The 19,125-nt window shown below is 55.1% G+C and overlaps 1 protein-coding gene across 2 annotated transcripts in view; it reads right to left on the reverse strand.

Annotated features, from left to right (window-relative positions):
* Gli2 (GLI family zinc finger 2) overlaps positions 1-19,125 on the reverse strand; it is a 231,100-nt gene that overhangs the window by 175,225 nt on the left and 36,750 nt on the right. The window lies entirely within an intron of this gene.

The following is a 19,125-nucleotide window of genomic DNA, read 5'->3' on the forward strand; positions in this document are numbered from 1 at the left end:
TTTGTAGATGGCCTAGGTTTTCCTCACAACAGGTCTTGGGATGTGGATTTGGAAATAGGACAGAAATCAAAATGACAGTTGAAACAACAAGCCTTTAACCACATCTACCGAATGCCAGGCACTATAAGCTCATTTAATCCTCAAAACATTTTATATAGGAGAAAGCCAACACTAGGCTGAGTAACATGTCTAAAGACACATTCCTCATAAGTGGCTATGCTACACCTCGAACCCAGACTGTCTGACACCAAAACTGTCCCTTGAGTGAGGATTCCCCAAGTGCAATGGGATTTACCTCAGAATTCCCCGGCAGGCATTGAGGTAAATAACCATTGAGTCCTTCTGGGGTAGGAAGCACTGGGCCAGGGGCCCAGCAGGCCCAGAGCAGGATTAGGCATGGCCCCTATCCTAAGGTCACACCGAGACGGCCAGGCTTGGGCCATCTTGGGCAAATGCTGAGGCTCTGGCTGGGGCTGTACCTGACAGTCACTGTGCTCATGTGGGTAGCCCCATCTGTAGAGGCACAACTTGTGGGGGTGGGCAGTGGGGTGTAGCTGTACATTCATTCAAACTCTAACTGGTGGTTCACCGACGGTGAGCTTCATCCTTCACTCTGAGCTAGGCTGGGAGCTGGCCTGCCTGGCAGGAATTCTACCCCTCCACCACCCCTCCCCAAATAAACTGAGGGTCCTTCCCTTGGATCTCAATGTTCCCTGGACCCATGCCACCTCTCCTGCAGCCTGGTCACGTCTGCCATGTGCCCTCCTGGCTCGCTGCTCTCCTGTGACTTCCTTCAAGTCAAAGAAGGACCTTCACCCCTCAGGCCCAAGCCCACCTGAGCAGGAGTTCAGTCCCCTTCCCACAGGGACTGGGAACCACTCTCTGTGGTCCAGAAACCTGAAGGGGACTTGAGGCGCCCCACGGGCTGAACACGCCACCAAACCCCAAGGTCTGGGTAACCAGGCCCCACAGGGGCTGAGGTGGGCATCGATCTGCCCTCACCCAGTGCAGATGGGGGGACTGAGGCCCAGCAACTCAGAACCCCTGGACTTTAGTGCTGGGGATGTCTGGGAGGAAAGAGCAGAGACTGTGGCCACTTGCATTAGGGACAGAAGGAAAGGGCAGCATCCTTTCGTTCAGCATGCTACAGTCTGAATGCTGTGTCCCCCAAAACTTGTATGTTGAAACCTGACCCCGTGGGGACGGTATTAAGAAGCGGGGCCTAGGCCAGGTGTGGTGGCACCCACCTGTAATTCCAGCAACTTGGGAGGCTGAGGCAAGAGGAGATCAAGTTCAAGGCCAGCCTCAGCCACTTAGCAAGAGCTGTCTCAAAAAAATAAAATAAAAGGGCGGGGGCTTCAGTTCAGTGGTAAAGCACCCCTGGGTTCAATCTCCAGTTCATAAAGAAAGAAGAAAATTAAGGAGTAGGGCCTTTGGGAAGTGACTGGGCCATGAGGAATCCGCCCTCATGAGTGGCATTAGTGACCTCACAGAGGCTCACGGAGCCCTTCTGCCTTCCACCATGTGAAGACCTGCTGGTGTTGAGGAGCGGGCCCTGGCCAGACCCAGATCCCCGCTGCGGCCCCCATCGAAGACTTCCCAGCCTCTGGAACCATGGAAAATAAATGTCCATTGTGCATGAACTGCCCAGGCTCTGGCTTTCTGTTTAGGATCCCAAACCAGCAAAGACCCTGCCGGGCAGCTCCCTCACGCCAAGGTCCCCCATGTCATCCCAGACTCTTGTGCAGGAGGAAGCTGAGGACCCCCTGGGGAAGTAAAATGCCCAAGGTCACTTGGCCTACTGTCCCCTCCTCTGCTGGACCTGAGGCCTCACAATGTGGTCGCTGCAGGAACAAGACGGGTAGGAGATTCACTTGGATTCCTGGTACCCAGACTGTGGTGGCCTGGATCTGGGGCTGGGGAGCAGCTGTGCACACAGAGGCACCTGGAGTTCCAGGCACCCCCCCCCAGGGGGCCGAGCAGAGGAGGCAGGGCCCAGGAGGTGCCCATCTCCCGGGCCTCCCTTCCACACATCAGCTGCTGCCCTCCTCTTCCCAGCCCTTCCCAGAGAGGGAGGCAGGAGACAAGCCAAGAGTCTGCGTAAATCACGTAAATCACGGGAATTAGCGGGATTAGCACAATTTCTGGGTAAACACCAGGCGCCCACTTTCACTCCCTGAAGCTGTTCTGCGGCAGCCCCAGTCATAGGCCTCACCTGGTCCCCAGGTCCCCTCTGGGGTAGTGAGGAAGGGACGCGCTCTAGTTCTGGTTCTGGATCCAAAGCTGTGCGCCTCGAGGTCTGTCCTGGGGTAGTTCCCACGGCCTCCTCTAAAGCTCTCGCAGGGGAGGCCTGGGAGCACAGCAGTCCCTAGCGGGGAGGAGAGGCCACAGTCTCCCTTTACCTCCAGAGGTCACACCCGCCTGACACCCAGGAAAAGAAAGTGGGGGCTGGGGATGCGGCTCAAGCGGTAGCGCGCTCGCCTGGCATGCGTGCGGCCCGGGTTCCATCCTCAGCACCACATACAAACAAAGATGTTGTGTCCGCCGAGAACTAAAAAATAAATATTAAAAAAAAATCTCTCTCTCTCTCTCTGTCTCTCACTCTCTCTTTAAAAAAAAAAAGAAAGTGACCACGTCCATGTCACCAGGTCACCCGCCTTCTGGGGCCACAGCAGGATGTGTTCCCAGGCCTTCCCCTGGAGATTCTCATCCACAGGCCTGGATGGAGGATGGGGAAAAAACACCCACATTTTTTAAAAAGCTCTACGAATGTTTCTGATGCACAAAACCAGCTTCCAAATCATTTATCAGTTCCACACAACCTAAGTGGGGAAACATACATTTTTATCTGAGCTGTCTTGGAACTGGAAGTTGGTGTCTCCTTTGGATTTGAACATGGGCAATAGGCCACTGTGTCTGGGCTATCACCAGCACAGGCCACAGCAGAGTGCACACCATGCCATGGAATGTCACCTATCACTGAGCGTCATTAGATGCCAACTGCCAACCTCAAATTTGATGTGTCAGCAAAGAAGCATGTGTGTTGCTATGTCACAAATATGGCACTTCTGACATTTTAGTCGTGGCAGTCAACATACTGGGTTTCTTTCATTCCTAGATCTTTTATTCTCAGCAATGATAGCATTATTCTGCAATCATAAGTACACCAGTCTGCTAAGGGGACCACGGCACAGAATGGGTTAAAAACTGAGCTCCAAGAACAGCTTGAAGAAGAGATTAATAATCAGATCAGAATGAGTGAATCGCCCTGAAATCTAAACTCCCAGTCACCCTCCGCCACCTGGTTGCTTTGAACTCCTCCAGCAAGTGACTTGTAGGAATTAGAGGGCACAGCCGTCTCCAGGAAGAGATGGAGCCTCGCCTCTCATGGATCGCGGCCACGGCAGGCCACTCCTTGACCTCAACCGGGCGGCACGTGTGCCCACAACTCATACTCATGAGCAAGCACGGGCACACGCACACCCTCGGGCTCTCGTGCTTACGCAGCAGCACGCATGTGTACGGAATGAATGAATACTCTGGGTACATGCAAGCACATACACAGCTGTCCGTATGCACACCCACAGACCACACACGCACACACATACACACCCACATACCACATGCATGAGGTCATATGTACAAATACAGACACACTACAAAGACTCGAAATGTGCATACACTGTACCTATACAAAAACCTGTACGTGTGTATTTTGTGTATTTTGTACACATACCTGTACAAAAACATACACATAAGTATGCTAGAGCTAATAAACACCCACCCTCTCTTGCTCACAGACTTTTTTTTTCTTCTTCTTCTTTTTCCAGCACAGGGATGGGATGGAACCCTGGGCCTCTCTGTGAGGTGACTGTTCTCACCAAGCCACATGCCCACCCCCCCCTTTATTTTTTTATTTCAACTTTGAGACTTCCTCAGTTGCTGAGGTTGGCTTCCAAATTGTGACCCTCCCGCCTCTGCCTCCCAAGTCCCAGGGATTACCACCGTGCCTGGATTATTCTTAAGATCAAATAACAAAGAACATGTGAATGTTCTGGAAGGAACAGCAGATTCCCAAATGCAGGGCAGATACAGCATATTTAACACTCCGGGAGGCTCAAGAGCAGCCCCCCAAGGGGCTGGAGGCCTGGGGCCTATAGAACTAAGGACAAGGAGACTCATCTCCATCCACAGAGTGGTGCAGGGTCAGGGGACACTTGCCCCAGCTCCTCTCTCCTGCAACCCAACACTGCAAGGGGAACAGGGCACCGGGGGGCTGTTGCCAGGGCCAGGCTCCCTTCCACCCTCCCTGGCAGGGGTTCCCAGCCTCCACCCGGGGTCCCTGGGGAAGAGAGCAAACTCAGGAGAACCCACACCCACCAATAATGCTTGAGACCCTGGACTGGTCAGATATAGGAGCAAAGACAGGACTGTGGAGTCCTGAACAGCCTCTCACCCCCAGGCTCTGCCACTTTGCCCTGCCTGCCCGCACCCCCACCCCACCACCACCAAGGATAGTGAGGGGCCTGTATTCTCTAGCAAGGTTATGGGGAAACCTAACCTCCAACAGGTAGGTGTATGAGGCACCAGGACTCAGCAGCCCTTCCTTATGCAATGCAGACCCTCTGTCTCTATGAGGACTCAACACATGGCCTACTGCCCAACTAGAGGCCCAGAGAGGGTAAGGAGCCTCCCCCAAGGTGACACAGCCAAGATGCAGCAGTGTTGAGGACACCGTGCAGATTTCTTAGATTCTACTTGACTTTTTCCATCATGGTTGAATTCTTTGGATACAGAGATGCCTGCCGTGGGGTGAGTATCATGGAGGGTCAGAAGGGAGAGCTCAAGGTGGCTGCTGTCCGGGGAGCAGACACGCGTAGAGTTCACGGATGACTAAGGCAGTCGATGCTAAGAGGAGCACAGAGGCAAAGAGTTTATATTCGTGGGGCTCAACAAGGTAGGGCTACTGACAGGGAGGGTCAGTAAGAGCCCAGTAGGGGGTCAAGCATCATCCAGGTCTCTCGGAAGGGCAGGCTGGGAGCTGGGAGGAAACCCGCGCTAAGAAGGCTCAGGGTGAGCCTCCTGGGTCTCGCTTCTGCAGCACAGCCCGGCTGCCTGGCCTACCCATCCCTGCAGCTCAAGCTGGTGCCCTGGGACCTGCAAGCCGGGGAGAGGGAAAGTCCTGGCGCTCACAGTGTGGCCAGAGGCAGGCACCGTGCAGAAATCACCCCCAACGGCTGCACCTGCTTCTTTATCGCTCCTTGAATTTATTTTTCCAAGTACAAAAGCTCCCTAATTTGCCCAGCCCCTGGGCTTGCTGGTGTTCAGGAAAACAGATAATTAACCCTAATTCACTGACTTGCTGGGCTGGAACAGGCCGGGCGGAAGCCCAGTGGGAAATGCGGGGCCCTCCTGCGGCAGCTGCAGATCGGAGGAGGAGATGGGTATCGGGAGGGCTTTCTTCTTCAGGGAGCTGTGGGTAAGACCTACTTCCCTCTTGACACTTTTTGGACTGCCCGCTTCTCTGCCCATAACACACCCGCTCTCCACCCCACCAATAACGTCACGCTTTAAAACCCCAGAACCGGGCCTCCAGGCCTCCGACCCAGAGTCCTGGACGGAGCCAGCCAAACTCCTCCTGCTGCAACAGAAACTTTGACACCACCATCACCATCACCAGAGGCAGCCCAGAGCAGCAACTGGCCCCTTTACAGGGAGGACAGCAGATTCCAGAGAAAGGACAACCACATAGAAAATAATCAACTTTTCAACCTTTTTTAAGCCTCGGTTTCCTCATCTGTAAAGTGAGCATAAACTACACCTCCTTGGCGTTATAGCTGCAGACTGAGCAGCTGCCCATTGTCCTCAGGGCCCACTATCTTCAGGGAAAGCAAGACCCCACCAACAGGAGGCTCTATCCGAGACTGGACATGCAAGCCCCATCATACCCTCCCCCACCTGCCTGTGCCAGTGCTGTGGGGTCTGACTGACAGTCTCAGGGTAGCAGCTTTTTGTCCTTCCCCTTCCTCCCCGGAGAGCCCTAAAGCCCAGGGAACAAGGGTCTCCCCCTGCACTCCCCATGAGCAGAGGGTTGGACCATGCTCTGAGGTCATCGTCTGCAGGAGAACAAGGGGCCCACTGCATGGCCTGCCTGCCAGACCCAAATATTTTAACAGCTGCCTTGTGCATTTGTGAGGTGCAGATCCTGAGCCCGGAGGAAAAACAAGCCTGGCCTCTGCCCTGAGGAGCAAAAATAGGCTGCCCAGGGGAGGCTGCGGCAGGGGAGGAGGCCCCCTGCAGGAAGGACACAGTGCCAGAAACAGGTCAGCATAGGGCTCGGGCATCAAGACCCCCTGAATCCAGGGCCAAGGACCAAGGACCAATAGATAGAGAAAAACCCCAGAGTAGTCTCTGAAAAGGGGAAAGAGGGATCAGAAAGGTAGCAAGGGGCCCGGGGGAGGAGATCTGAGTCCCCACCGTAGCATCATGCTCAATCAGGAGCCGGGCCAGCCCCCCTGGCTCACTGCCCCACTCATCCTAAGCTGATCCTGGTCCCCTCTAAGTCATGCTGTTGGTGACTCTGGTCCCTGTGTTCCCTCCATCTGGAATGCTGCTGGGCTGGAGAGCGGCAGACTACCTCTTAGGCTGGGAAGGTGGACTAAGCCACTGGTCATGTCTGCTGCAGGACGTGTGGTCGTCAATGCTTCGCCCTGTAGGTGAAGAAGGACTTGGGGAAACTGGGGCTGGCCTAAGAATGCATCTCCCCTTAGAGTCTAAACTTCTTGAGAGCAAAGGTTGGCTGTGCACCATGCTTAGCACCGAAGGCCACGTACCTGCTGAGTATCCGCTGTGCCCTTGGACATGTCCTGATTTTCAAGATGGATAAAAGGTAAGCGCCTATCACTCAAAAAGCAAGAGACTTTTTGAGCCAGGCTCAGTCCTCTGCTTTCCTGGGCCTCTGCCAGCAACCAAAGGCCAGCACCAGGCTGGCCTCAAAGGGACTCTCTTCTCCTGGTGGAACTGCCACAGGGAATGGTGTACTGGGGTCTCTGCAGCTATGCCCTGAGGATCGGAACTCAAGTCACAACCTCTTGAGGAATAGGGGGACTTGAGTCATTCATGGTTCTATGGGAGAGGGGTGGGTGCAGACCCAAGGCAAATCTCACTCTCACCAGAGTGACACCCATCACAAAGGTTTTCCTAAAAAAACCCTCAGCCACCTGGGTCTCTGGCTGGCTGCGGCAGTTCTGCCCTGGCTACACCCAAGAGGACCCTTCCCTACTCGCCTACAAAATGCCTCCTAGAACCCAGGGTCAGGATTGGGGGTTTGAGGCAGGGAGAAGCAGGGTGGGATTCATGACCTTCCCCTCCTAAGATCCACTTGGAAAGGAGCCGCCACTAAGCCCAAACCCCCAGTCTCTCCCTCTGACCCTCAGTCTGGCATGCAGAAAGGTCCCCAGTGGTCATCTCCGTCAGCCCCCCCGCCCAGGCAGCTCAGGGCTTGTCACAGGGCCCCCTGATCTAGTTTATGCCACAGCCAACTGTCAACCACATCCCTCCCTTGGCCTGACTGGCTGTGCAACTCTGGGGAAGTGCTCCCCCATTCCTCAGCTCCTGCCCCATCCGTGAGACAGGCAGGCTGGACCACCAAGGAGCATGTGCCTGCCATGATTGGACGGAAACTGGAATTTGGGCATCATCTGCATAAAGCACCAACTGTCTAGGGGCACCAACCCTCTCGAAGGTCTGAGGTCACCCTTCCCCCACAGGTGGTGCTAGGCAGGGGTGGGGAGTGCTGGTCGCAGATGCAGCGCGGCTCTTCTGCCCCTCCAGCTCCAGGGAGACTCAGGTTGGTGTGTGGCCCTGGCATCTCCGGGTCCAGCTCTTGCTCTGACATGCCAGGTCACAGCCTGTGCACACCTCCTGGCCAAGGCCTGCACCCAACTCTTCTGTGGGAGCCTCCGATGGGTGCCGCCTCTGCCAGGCCCAGCCCCTGACTTTCCTCACACTCTGCCAGCAACCAACGGCCACACTCTCTTGGCAAGGGGATCGCCACCTCTTTCTCGTAATGAAGCCAACAGGCTGGGATCGCCGTGCGTGAAGTAGAGGAAAAGTGCCAGCCAGCCTGCTAAGCTGTCCCCAGGGAGGCCCGGCCCTGCCCAGCCCAGGCCTCTCCCAGGTCCCAACCTTCCTCTGGCATTCCCAGGAGGCCACATGCCTCACACGCATCCCCTGTCTCCTGGGGCCACACATCACAGCCCAAGTTGGATATATGGGACCTTAGCCCAGAGACCTGGAGCCACCCCAGCCTGTGGGTCAACTGCAGCAGCGACCTAGAGAGGCCAGAAAGTCCTGACCACTCCGTGACTCAGGTGAGCCCAAGACTCTTCTTTCAGGTGGCACAGGTTTCCAGAGGGCCCACGTGTCCCTCCTGGGGATCCACACTTGGCTCCAGAAGTGACTATAACAGTACTGCCATCCCAAGCTCCCAGCCCCGAGTGGGGACAGACCATGCCAACCCGGAATAAGCCTCCCAACAGAGGTTGCCTGGGGGGACTATGGGGCCTCTGCCAGCCTGGGGCTGGGGGTGGTGCAGGGAAGCTTCCTGGAGGAAGAGATAGACCAGCACCACCAAAGGGAGAACAGGGCAGGCGAGAAGGGACTGCTGGAGCCCAGGGGACCACGACAGAGGGAAGGTGACTTCAAGGGTCAGCAGGAAGCAGCACCCACCACTCAGACCTCTCCCTTCCTAGGAGCCTGCATCCCCCAGACACTGCCTGTCAGGCTTCAAGTCCCACTCCCAACCCACCCACCACATACCTTGTCCCCTAACTCCTTTAAACTGACGTCACCTCTTAATCCTGACAGGGCATGGTGCTCCCTCATGGGCCCCTGTTAACACTCTGAGTTTCCAACTCTGTCACTCCATCCCTGGGTGGTTCAGCTTGTCTTTGACTCTCAGTCCCAGCCCCTGTCAGGCCGCCTGGTATCCAGTCGGTGCCTAATAAATGGACAATGAGTGAGAGCATCAGCGTGATCCCAGTGTTCTGAGGTCAGCCGTCTCCTGAACTCCCAGTCTCCACTCCTCCAGCTATGTCCATTAGTGGGTGCCACACGGCAGGAAGCTGGTGACAGTTTTGCTGCAGCCTAGCTAGTTTGTGACTACCTTACGTAGAAGGTGCGGGACAGACCTCATGGGCTACAAGCAAAATCAACATCTCCCCACCTGAAATTCTACCATTAGAGAATCACTTCTTTGAAGCTTGTTAGTTTAAAAAAAAAAAAAAGAGTCTATCAAAATGCAAACTGCCCTGGAATAAAATCAGACTCCAGTGGTTTCTGTATCAAAAGACCAATTGTCTAGTAGAGGGGACCTGGTACAGAGAGGCGGGAGGGACAGGAGCAAGATGTCCCCTTTGCTGATGCCTGTCCTGGGCTTTTGCTGCCGTCCACACCCTCCTGATGAGGGCAGCGGGTCTCGCTGGCTGTTCCTGCACTCGGGCTTTCTTGGCATGGCACCATATGCAAAGCGAAGGGCCACGCAGTGACTGCGTGGTTCTTTCTTCTCTCCTTTGCAAGAGACTCTCCAGCCACACTCAATCAAGTCCCTTTTGTTTGCTGGGTCTTTTGAAGGCTTCCGGAGAGGAAATGAGAGTGTCTTTTACAGCCCATCTGTACAGAGCCCCGAGGGTCAGCCTCCTGGCCAGCCCCCCACCTCGGGCTTGTGAGTCGGGGTGGCAGTGGTGGGCTCCACTCTGGGCTCCCTGACACGGACCATCCCACAAAGATGCACAAGGATGTCCCCAGACTACAAGAGGGGCCAGGGTGCCACATGGGACTTTCTTGTTCCAGGAGAGTCCTCCAAACTAGCAAGAAGCCAGAGAGGGGACAAGAGACTCAGAGGCTCCTTGGTTACAGGGTTGCCACCTACTGTCATCACCAGCAGCCAGGCTCCCCTCCCGGGACACAGCTGACAATGCCAAGGCTTCGCACTCCTAGGACAGGAGCTTGGGGCCTTTCCCTGTGCCTGGATGTACCAGTGCTCGCATGATGGCTCCATGCCAAATCTTTCCAATCAATCACCCACAGATGGGGACACAGTCGGACAAGGGAGCCCACCAGGCATGGGAGCCCCGTGAAGCCCTGTCTGTCACAAAGGATCTAGCAGTCAACCTCTTACACTACCCAAGGATCTCCTTTAGCAACAGCTCTCAGAGGCCAATTGTCCCCCAGGGGATAGTTAGCAATGTCTGGAGACATTCTTGACAGTCTCCAAATTATGCTACTGTCAGACTGTGGGACGGGGCCATGTCGCTGCCAACCATCTAACAACAACCAGGACAGCTCCCCACAACAGAGGATAACATTATCCAGCCAGAATGTCTATGGTGCTGAAGTTGAGAAGCCCCAATCCAAGGTATTCTGGACACTTGGTCATCCAGTCACCACTTACATACCTCCAGGGATGGAGACTCACTGTATATGCTATAAAAGAGCAGCACAGTGAAGTCCCGGATCAAAAGCCGACAAGTGACCCAACTTCTCCTCATTTTGTATCGTTCCATGAAAAACAACTAATAATTCTATATTTCAGTATTGTCACCAATCAAGTCACAACCACATCTAGTACAACACCTCACTGAAGGCACTTAGACCAAAGCAGACCTGCTCAGTGATTTTTTGGTTTTAAAACAAACCAGAGAGCCCAACAGCTCCCCAAAGACTGTTGGAGTCCACCACCTGCCACAACATCTGCTGGATCCCCAGGCTGCCTGGCTGACGCTGTCACAGATAACAAGGAACATGTAAGATGCTCATTGCAGGGCCAGCGACCCTCGCAAGACCCAGGCGACAACCTAAGTGGTTAACGGGAGGGAGATGGTCTTTAATGTATTGCCATCACGGCAACATAGTGGGACAATATTGTAGCAACTGAAGGTCGTCGCTACAAAGACTTAGAGCTCGTGTGGTAAGTATAAAAAATAAATAAATACATACTATCACCAGTGCTAGGAAAATAAACAATATGTACAAGAGAGATGATATATAGAAAAAACGGATCTTGTATTCATTAGGATGCAGGGATTTTAGGTGACGCTGGGTTTTTTGTAACACTCTTTAATACAAAGGTCATTCTGGTTTTACCATTAAAGTGTTGTGGACATAGAGTAGGAGAAATGACGCATCTAGCCTTACTTCCAACCACAAAGGGAAGGGGTGGAGAAGCTTCGGAAGGTGATGATCCTGGGCAAGTTCCCAGGGGTGCAGGGCTCCCAGGGGATCAGAAGGGGGCAGGAGGGCTGCTAATCCCAGGGCTCTGACCTCAGCAGGAGGAAGATGCGCCTTCAAGTGCCTGGATCACCTCCACAGCCCCAGCCTCTTCCCTTTGGGGAGCCATGAATGCCCATCATATCAGAAGCTGTGTCCAGTGTTCCTTCCATTTATGGATGGTCCTCAGTGCTGGTCAGGAAGCAGGGATCCTCTCAACTCCTCTCGCTTATCCTCCCAATGATCACACAAAGGCAAAGAAAGTTCATGGCAAGTGCCATCATGGAGCGGATGGCATGGCATGAGCTGTGTCAGTCAGCTTTGTCCCCTGCTGTGTAAAGACCTGACCAGAACAATTGCAGAGGAGGAAATGTTTATTTAGGGGCTCATAGTTTTAGAGGTCTTAGTATACAGAAGGCCAGCTCCCTTCCTCGGGGGGGCTCAAGGTGAGGCAGAACATCATGGAGGAAGAGTGTGGCAGAGGGAAGCGACTCACATGGTGATCAGAAAGGAGGGGGGGGGAAAGGGAGGGAGGGAGGGATGGATGGAGGGAGAGAGAGAGGGAGGGGGAGAGGGAGGGAGGGAGGGAGGAAGGGAGAGAGAGGGAGGGAAGAAGGGAGGGAGGGGGGAGAAAGAGAGAGAGAGAGACTCCAGTCTCCACATACAAATATGTACCCAAAGCCATGCTCCCAAGCCCGTCTCCTCCAGCCTCAGCCCAGCTGCCTCCAGTCACCACTCAGCTCGTCCCTTGGGGGTAAGTTGACCGACTGGGTTAAGGCTCTCATAATCCAGTCATTTCTCTTCTGAACCTTACCCATGAGCTTTGGGGGACACCTAATATCTAAACCATAACATGAGCTCACACAATGAAGTGGCCCAGGACTCGGGCACACGGGGGCAGAGGGTCAGTCCACCCCAGTCTCCGGGACAGCAGTGGGTGTCACAATATCTGACAGTTGTGGTGTCCGTGAATGGAGGTGGGATGGGGTCTCCGCTAGCCCTGTGACACCGAGACGCTGCTCAAAGCACAACATGAGCCTGCTGAAGGGCGTGGGCAGGCTTTGATGGAGACCGGAGAGCCAGAGGTCTAAGGGCGCGTGTCTGCAGGCAGAAGCCCCCCTGCGCTCTGGGCTCTGTGCTGGAACGGAGGGTTAGCTGGCCGGGCAGCCAGGGGACATGGAGCTTTAGGGTTTGAAGCTGCACATCATGGAAACCCAGGGTCTCTGCAACAAGCCACCATGGGTGTCATTTAGACTGGGGGAGCCCCCAACCCTACCAACTCAGAACCAGTGGCTGAAGAACCCAGAGAGAGTATGTCCACCAGAGCCCGGCTGCTGGTGCTCCTTCTGGCTCTTACTGTCCCCCCCCCCCCCGTTTTCAAAGAGCTCATGTGGCCAGCACTTGTCAAAGAGGACAGGCCCGAGGATGAGAAGAGACCCTAAGGCCTGCCCTGGGAGCAATCATGACATACTGAGGAGTAGCATGAGACACGGCCCGTATCCAGTGTCATGTGGAGAGAAGCTGGGGGCCGGGACCCCTGATCCCAGGGTGCATGCAGCGTGAGCCTGGCAAACAGTCTGACAAGGCCTGAAGGTGAAAAGGGGTGCTGCGACCGGCCAGTAACAGGGGACCTACGCAGCCAGAAAGCAGAAGAGCAGCGTGGGCAGGGCCCAGCCAGCGCCTGGGACACGGAGACAGCCTGTACCCAGCCAGGAGCCTGGGCTGGAACAGGAAGCCCTGTGGCCCTGGGAGCCAATAAAGGGCTTTGAGCAGAGGGAATACATCTGTCACAGACCTTCCATGGCAGGGCTTGGTGTCATGGTGCAAAGGCCCCGGCACTTTGTGAAACAATGGCTTATCACAGATGCCCTCTGGGACCCCCCCAATCCCTAACTCACTGGGCCAAGCTTCTGGCCTTGCAGTTTCTAAACCCTGGAGGAGGTGCTGGCTGTGAGGGTGCCCTGGAAGGCAGTCCCCTCAGCAAGCTGCACTGTCACCATCCTGCCCCTTGAAGGAAGGGTGGGGGCAGCTATTCCTGGGTACTAGAGTCCTGCTCCTCCTTGCTCACTGCTAGGACAGTGACAGGATGGGGTTTCTCTGCAGACAAGGTCACAGCTATGAGCATGTGCTAGTGGTGCTCCTGAGAATGACCTCAGTGAGGGCAATGGGATGCCTGCGTCAAGAGCAGAGCATCCTCCTGCTAGGAGGGGAGAGGACAGCTCAGTCAGGCTCAGACAGAGGGGGCAGTCAGTCTCTGCCACTTAGCAACCGGGGGGACTTCGGTAGAAGGCTTAGCTTCTGCAAGCTGTTGTTTGCTGTCTGTGGTTGACAGTGATACCATCCGTCTGGGAGAAGGGCACTCCCCCGCCCCCAGTCATCCCCTCAGATCCCACCCTACAGGGTCTGCTGGCATCTCGGCTTCTTCAGGGGGAGGGGAGTGAATGACAGTCACCCCCCACTCTGCTGGGAAACCATCAGGATCTGCCCTGAGTGGTGCTGAGCCCCCCCTACCTCTCTGTCTCCCGTCCTTCCTTCATCCTTTCACCCAGGACTGGGTCAGAGAGCCGGGCCCCTGATAGAGAAGGTCACCTGCTCACAGGGAAGCAAGAAGGGAGGCAGGTCTGCTCCAAGGACCCAGCCCTGAGACCTTAGCCCATCCTCCATGGGTTCAGCATGCCTGCCTCGTCTGCATGCAAGCATGTGTGTGTGTGTGTGTGTGTGTGCGCGTGTGCATGCACGTGCACACGTGTGTGCCGTGCTCACTCCAGCCTTCCCTTTTCAGCTGTGACTGCTAAGCAAGACCTGAGTGACAGAGGCCTGAGAACTGAGAAGCCCAGAGGTATTTACACCCTCAGAAGAACCTGTTGGGCCGAATCCACATCCCAGCCCCATGAGTGATGTCTGCCAGGCACCGAGGGTGCGGGGGTTGTTTTCTTTCCCTGTTTACCTAAACACAACACCATGACACACACACACAGACATGCACACTCAAAACACGCATGCACGCACGCACACACACGCATTCATGTCTCTCTGTTCCTCAGCCTAGGCAGCTTGGACCTCGCTCCCCTGGGCATGGAAAGGAGAACAGAGCCCAGAGCAGCCAGTCCTGGCCTGGAGACAGGACAGGCACAGTGTCGAGGAGCAAGGCTTAAGGGTCAGGCCACCTGAGAGTCTAACCTCAGCACTTCCTTTCTCTGGTATGCTGTGTGCCCTTGGGTAGCCTAGGTAATGTCTCTGTGCCTCAGTTTCCCCTAGCGCAGAAAGTCTTCGGCAAACGTCAGGCATTATTATTACTGAAGCACCCTCTCTGGGCAGGGAGGGTGGAAGACTTTCCAGGTCCCCATCCTCTGAGCAATAGCTCTGATCTCCTGGTGCACCCCCGTTCCTTCTCCACAGGGACTCCGTGGTGCCTGTCCCTCCCAGTCACCACTGTGCTCAACACCTGCAGCTCTAAGGCTGCCATAAAGGGTCCCCGAAGCCAGGAACTAGGTACAGGTCCCACTGCCCCGCCCTGCCCTGTGCTCACAGCTCTATGCAGGAGGATTCTTAGGTGGCAGGGACATCAGCTGGCCTTCCAAGACTTGGAGAAAAGTACTCCACCTTCCTGAGCTTCAGTGTTCTGACGACACATTGCTCAGTCCACAGGGTGAAGGGATGTCCATCTGTCTGTCCATCTGCTAATGCTTCCCAAGAGCCCTTGCACCCAAGGACTCAGCACGGCTCCATATGCCCTGTGCATATTACCCTCCCTGGCTTTTCTTTTTCACAGGAAGGTGCGGTCGTGTGATGCGGGCAAGTTCACGCTCCTCCCTATGCCTGATGCTGCCCTGGCAGCCAGGCTCCAAGACTCGGGGCCCTGGAACCCAAATTCTCCACTTTTCAATTTGCCCTGAAGTATCCCTCATTCTGTCCCTTGCTCGAGCTGGTGGCCTAAGTGCCCAAATACACTGTGACACCCAGAGTGACACATCTCTACTTCAACCCAGCACTTCCGCTAGCAAAACCAGGAAAAGCTTCTGCATTTCCAAGTCAAGTCGGTGGCTTCCCTGTTATAACTCCCGAGAGCAGGACAAACAACCAGAGGCCCTTGGTCCCTGTGTGAGGGGCCCCAGGTCCTCTGGCATCTCAGGGAGCCATGAGGAAGGCCTCTGTGCCTCAACCACTTGGACACACCCCCAGCCTGCTGTATACCCTGTGGACACAGGCACACACATCCTGAGACACCTGCCTGTCCCCAGAAGCTCCAGAACCTAGCAGAGCACCTGTCCCTGTATTCACACACATCTCACAGGGACCAGGGCTCAGCTCAGTCCTGGGAACCTGGCAGGTAACCCACTCTGCTCCCTGATTATTTTCTTTGGCTGTGTGGGTGACAGCACGAGTCACCAGAACCAAGTCAGGACTGACGGGGGGGGACCTTGAGTCACAGAAGAGGAGGGCCACTGCAAAGGGATGAGCACATTCTGAGCTATGACAGAGCAGGGCAAGAAGCCCACGGGCTGCTAAAGAAGACAGCATCTCTCAGCACAGGGAGGAGGGTCTGGAGCAGCACCAGCCAGCCCCAGGCTCTGACGCCTGCAACCCAGGAGGATGCGAGGCCACTCGAGGGGAGCCCAGCAATGGGGTGGCAGCAGCTCTGTTTACAGTGAGTAAATGCGTAGCCACTTTCCCTCCTCCAAACAGCATCAAGCCTGCGCCCTGGCAGCCAAGCTGTGACAGACAGTGAGTGTCCCCCACAACACGCCAAGCTCAGGCCCCACCCAGTGGAAGCGGCCTGTTCACTCCCCCTGCACCCCAGAGTCTCTGTCCTCCCCACCCTGTCCATGATGGGCTCCACGATCCTTCCTGGGCTTGGACGCCTCACATCTATACCCCAGAGGCACAGGCTCAGTGGCCAGACTTGGGCAGCAGATGTCCCCTACCACTCACCATGGTCCCCCCCAACAAGGCATCCCACAGAGGAAATGTCTGCCAAGACCCCCAAGTTGCATCTCCAGTACCTGCCACTGCTCCCCATTCCCGCTGTCCCCCAGGCTGCGCCAGGTGAGCATCTGCAGATCCACAGGGTCTCCTGGCCCTGAGCCCAGCTCAACCCTGACTCTGAGAGATGAAGGTAAACCAGCCGCCTGTAAGGGCATACACTCATCTGCACCTAATTACACACTCATGTGTAGTTTCATGCTTGCTTGCACACGCACACTCATGCACAGTAGCACATGCTCACACCCACACAAACCCCCCACTGGTAGCACTGACCACCAGCAGTGGCCACTCCCTTGCTCACTGCTGGGACAGTGGCAGGATAGGGTTTCTCTGCCAACAAGGTCACAGCTGCAAGAGGAGAGGGTTGCAAGTGGGAAGGCCCTGGCTCAGAGCCCCTGGGCAGGTCCTGTCCCCTGCCTCACACCGCCCAAAGCTGACCCAGAGGCAATCCCCAACCAGCTAGACCCTCCCTCACACACACTCATCGTTCAGGGGCCCCTGGGGAGACCACCTGTCAGGACATCTCCACCCAGCTCAGCCCCCAGGCCTACCTCGAAAGCCAGGAGCCAGGTCAGAGTAGAACAGAGCAGGACCCAAAGCTGATGGTGCCTCTTAGACACTGTGTAGCCCCCTCTCTGAGCCTCGGGTCCCCAGCTGGAAGGGGAAATGACATTTTCCATGGCGGGAAGACAAATGTGTGACATGGGCTGAGACCTCCAGTCCAGTAGGCTCAATGCCGCAGCCTCCTGGCTCCCATCCCTCACCTGCTTGCACACCTGGTGGGCGTGGCCAGGGTGCAGGGCCTGCTGTGCCTGGGAAAAGAGCAATTAGCTCAGTCCCCATCTCAGAGGGCTTGCTGGGGCCCTGCCTCGCTAAGGGGACAGTCCTAGCCCCTGGGCAGGCTGAGTCAGGGAAAGAAATCGTACCTGCCTGAACAAAGCACCTTGAAGGAGTTCCAGCAGCACAGAACTCAGAGAAAGGGTCCGGGCCACCGTTCCCTGGCCTGGTGTGCCTCTGCCATACAGCATGTGCCAACACTGAGTGCTTGGTCTGCTCAGCCTCACCTTGTTCCGAGGGAGGGTCTGCTCCTTCCATCTTACACATGAAAAAGCCGAGGCAGCCCGCCCAGCTTCACACTTAAAGGGCGAGTCCATAGAATGTTCTAGGTCTCAGGCTCTCCATCACTGTGCTCTCCTGCAGATTTCTTAGCTAGGAAGTCCATTCCCTGGCTAAACCCACCAGGACTCATACCTACTCTGGCGGCAAAATCCAGGCGGAGAGCCACGTGGGAATGAGCCTCTCCTCCAAGTGCCTTGAGTAGCGTGTCGCCCACCAGCAGAGCACAACTGTGCACGGGACCATCACCTGCTACCTCCGGATGGACACCGCCAAACGGCACCGGAGAGCTAAGGCTACATAAATAACACGAGCGTCACGGAGCATAATTATTAAATGTTGTCATTTCGGAAGAAAATTAATTAGCAATAGCTGTAGCTGTCTTGTGTCTGCTTAAGCAGTGTGCATCTCAATTAAAATTTAATTGCCACAGCTTCAATCACAGCAGGTTAAACGGTTTGAAATGCTGAGCAGGTTCATGTCGACACAAAGCTTAAATTAGCGTGGAGTGCAGGCGCTGTCACAGGAGGGGAGGTGGCAGGCCGGGAAGCACGTAGGATGGCGAGGTCCCGTTTTCAAGGATGGAGTTGTAAGGGGAGGTTCCTCAACCCCCCACAGAGATCCACCCTCGGGAACACAACTTTTAACCCTGGCATGAATCAGACGGGATCCCACAGAGCTGAATAGGGCCTGGGGCATCGGTCAGAAAACAGTTGATAATGTTGAAAGCATCATTAATGTTGAAAGTACCATGGGGAGAAAGTAAAAATCTAGGGCAAAGATTACCAATTCCCATACCCACAGTCACTCGGGGCAACAGGCCAGGCCTGAGGCAATAGGGAGTGGAGAGGACTGTGGCTAAGGAAAAGCCAGGCCCTGTGGGAAGCAGGCAGCATTGCCCTCTTTTCATGAGAGGATGAGGGCCCCCTGTGCCACACTCTCAAAAGAGTCAGGGATGGGTTCATTTTGAGTTTGGTGAGTTTTAAAACAGAGTAGTGTAGCCCCCCTGCTAAGGGTTATCCATTTTGACCCGTTGGGCCATGTTTACATAGATATACACACACAGAGAGGTATCATCTTAGGAGGGGGAGTAGCCGGTCCAGGTTTGGTTTGACTAAAGGTTTCTCTTGGGGATGATGACACTTTTCTAAAATTAGATGGTGGTTACACAAAATTGTGCATATTCTAAAAACTGCCAAACTGTATACTTTCAAAGGGTAAATTTGACGGCAGGTGCATTACATTCAATAAAGCAGTTGTTTACAAAAGAGATAGAGAAAGAAAAAGAGAGAGAGAGAGAGAGAGAGAGAGAGAGAGAGAGAGAGAGAGAGAGAGAGTTGGGTGGGGGTGCAGATCGGTGGTCAAGTGTGTGCTTGCATTGGAACATCCTGGGTTCCATCCCCAGCACCACCCCCTAAAAAGTGAACCAAGGCAGAGGCATGGTCTTTACCCCACCCCCAAGGTACCCAGCAGCTGCCAGATTTGTCACAAAGCCTCAGATCTTTCCCCCGGGGGCTGAGGAGTCAGCACAGGCAGGCTCTGGATTAGGACCCACAGACAACAGGGGTGCTAACGAGGTCCTTCTAATTCATCAGGTTGTTGCGGGGAAGCAACTCCTCACCTCAGAATTAGGATGCTTGCAGGTGACAGGTGGTGGTGGTGAGAGGGAGGGAGAGACAAAGCCAAGAAGGAAGGAAGGTGGGTAGGTGGGTCCCTCTGGTCAGGAGACTGTCCCCAGTGAGCTCCTAATGGTCC

This window comes from Marmota monax, unplaced genomic scaffold (assembly GCF_021218885.2).
Source record: "Marmota monax isolate L192 unplaced genomic scaffold, Marmota_monax_Labrador192_F-V1.1 WCK01_AAM20220418_F8-fsc00121, whole genome shotgun sequence".
In the NCBI taxonomy this organism is placed as follows: domain Eukaryota; kingdom Metazoa; phylum Chordata; class Mammalia; order Rodentia; family Sciuridae; genus Marmota; species Marmota monax.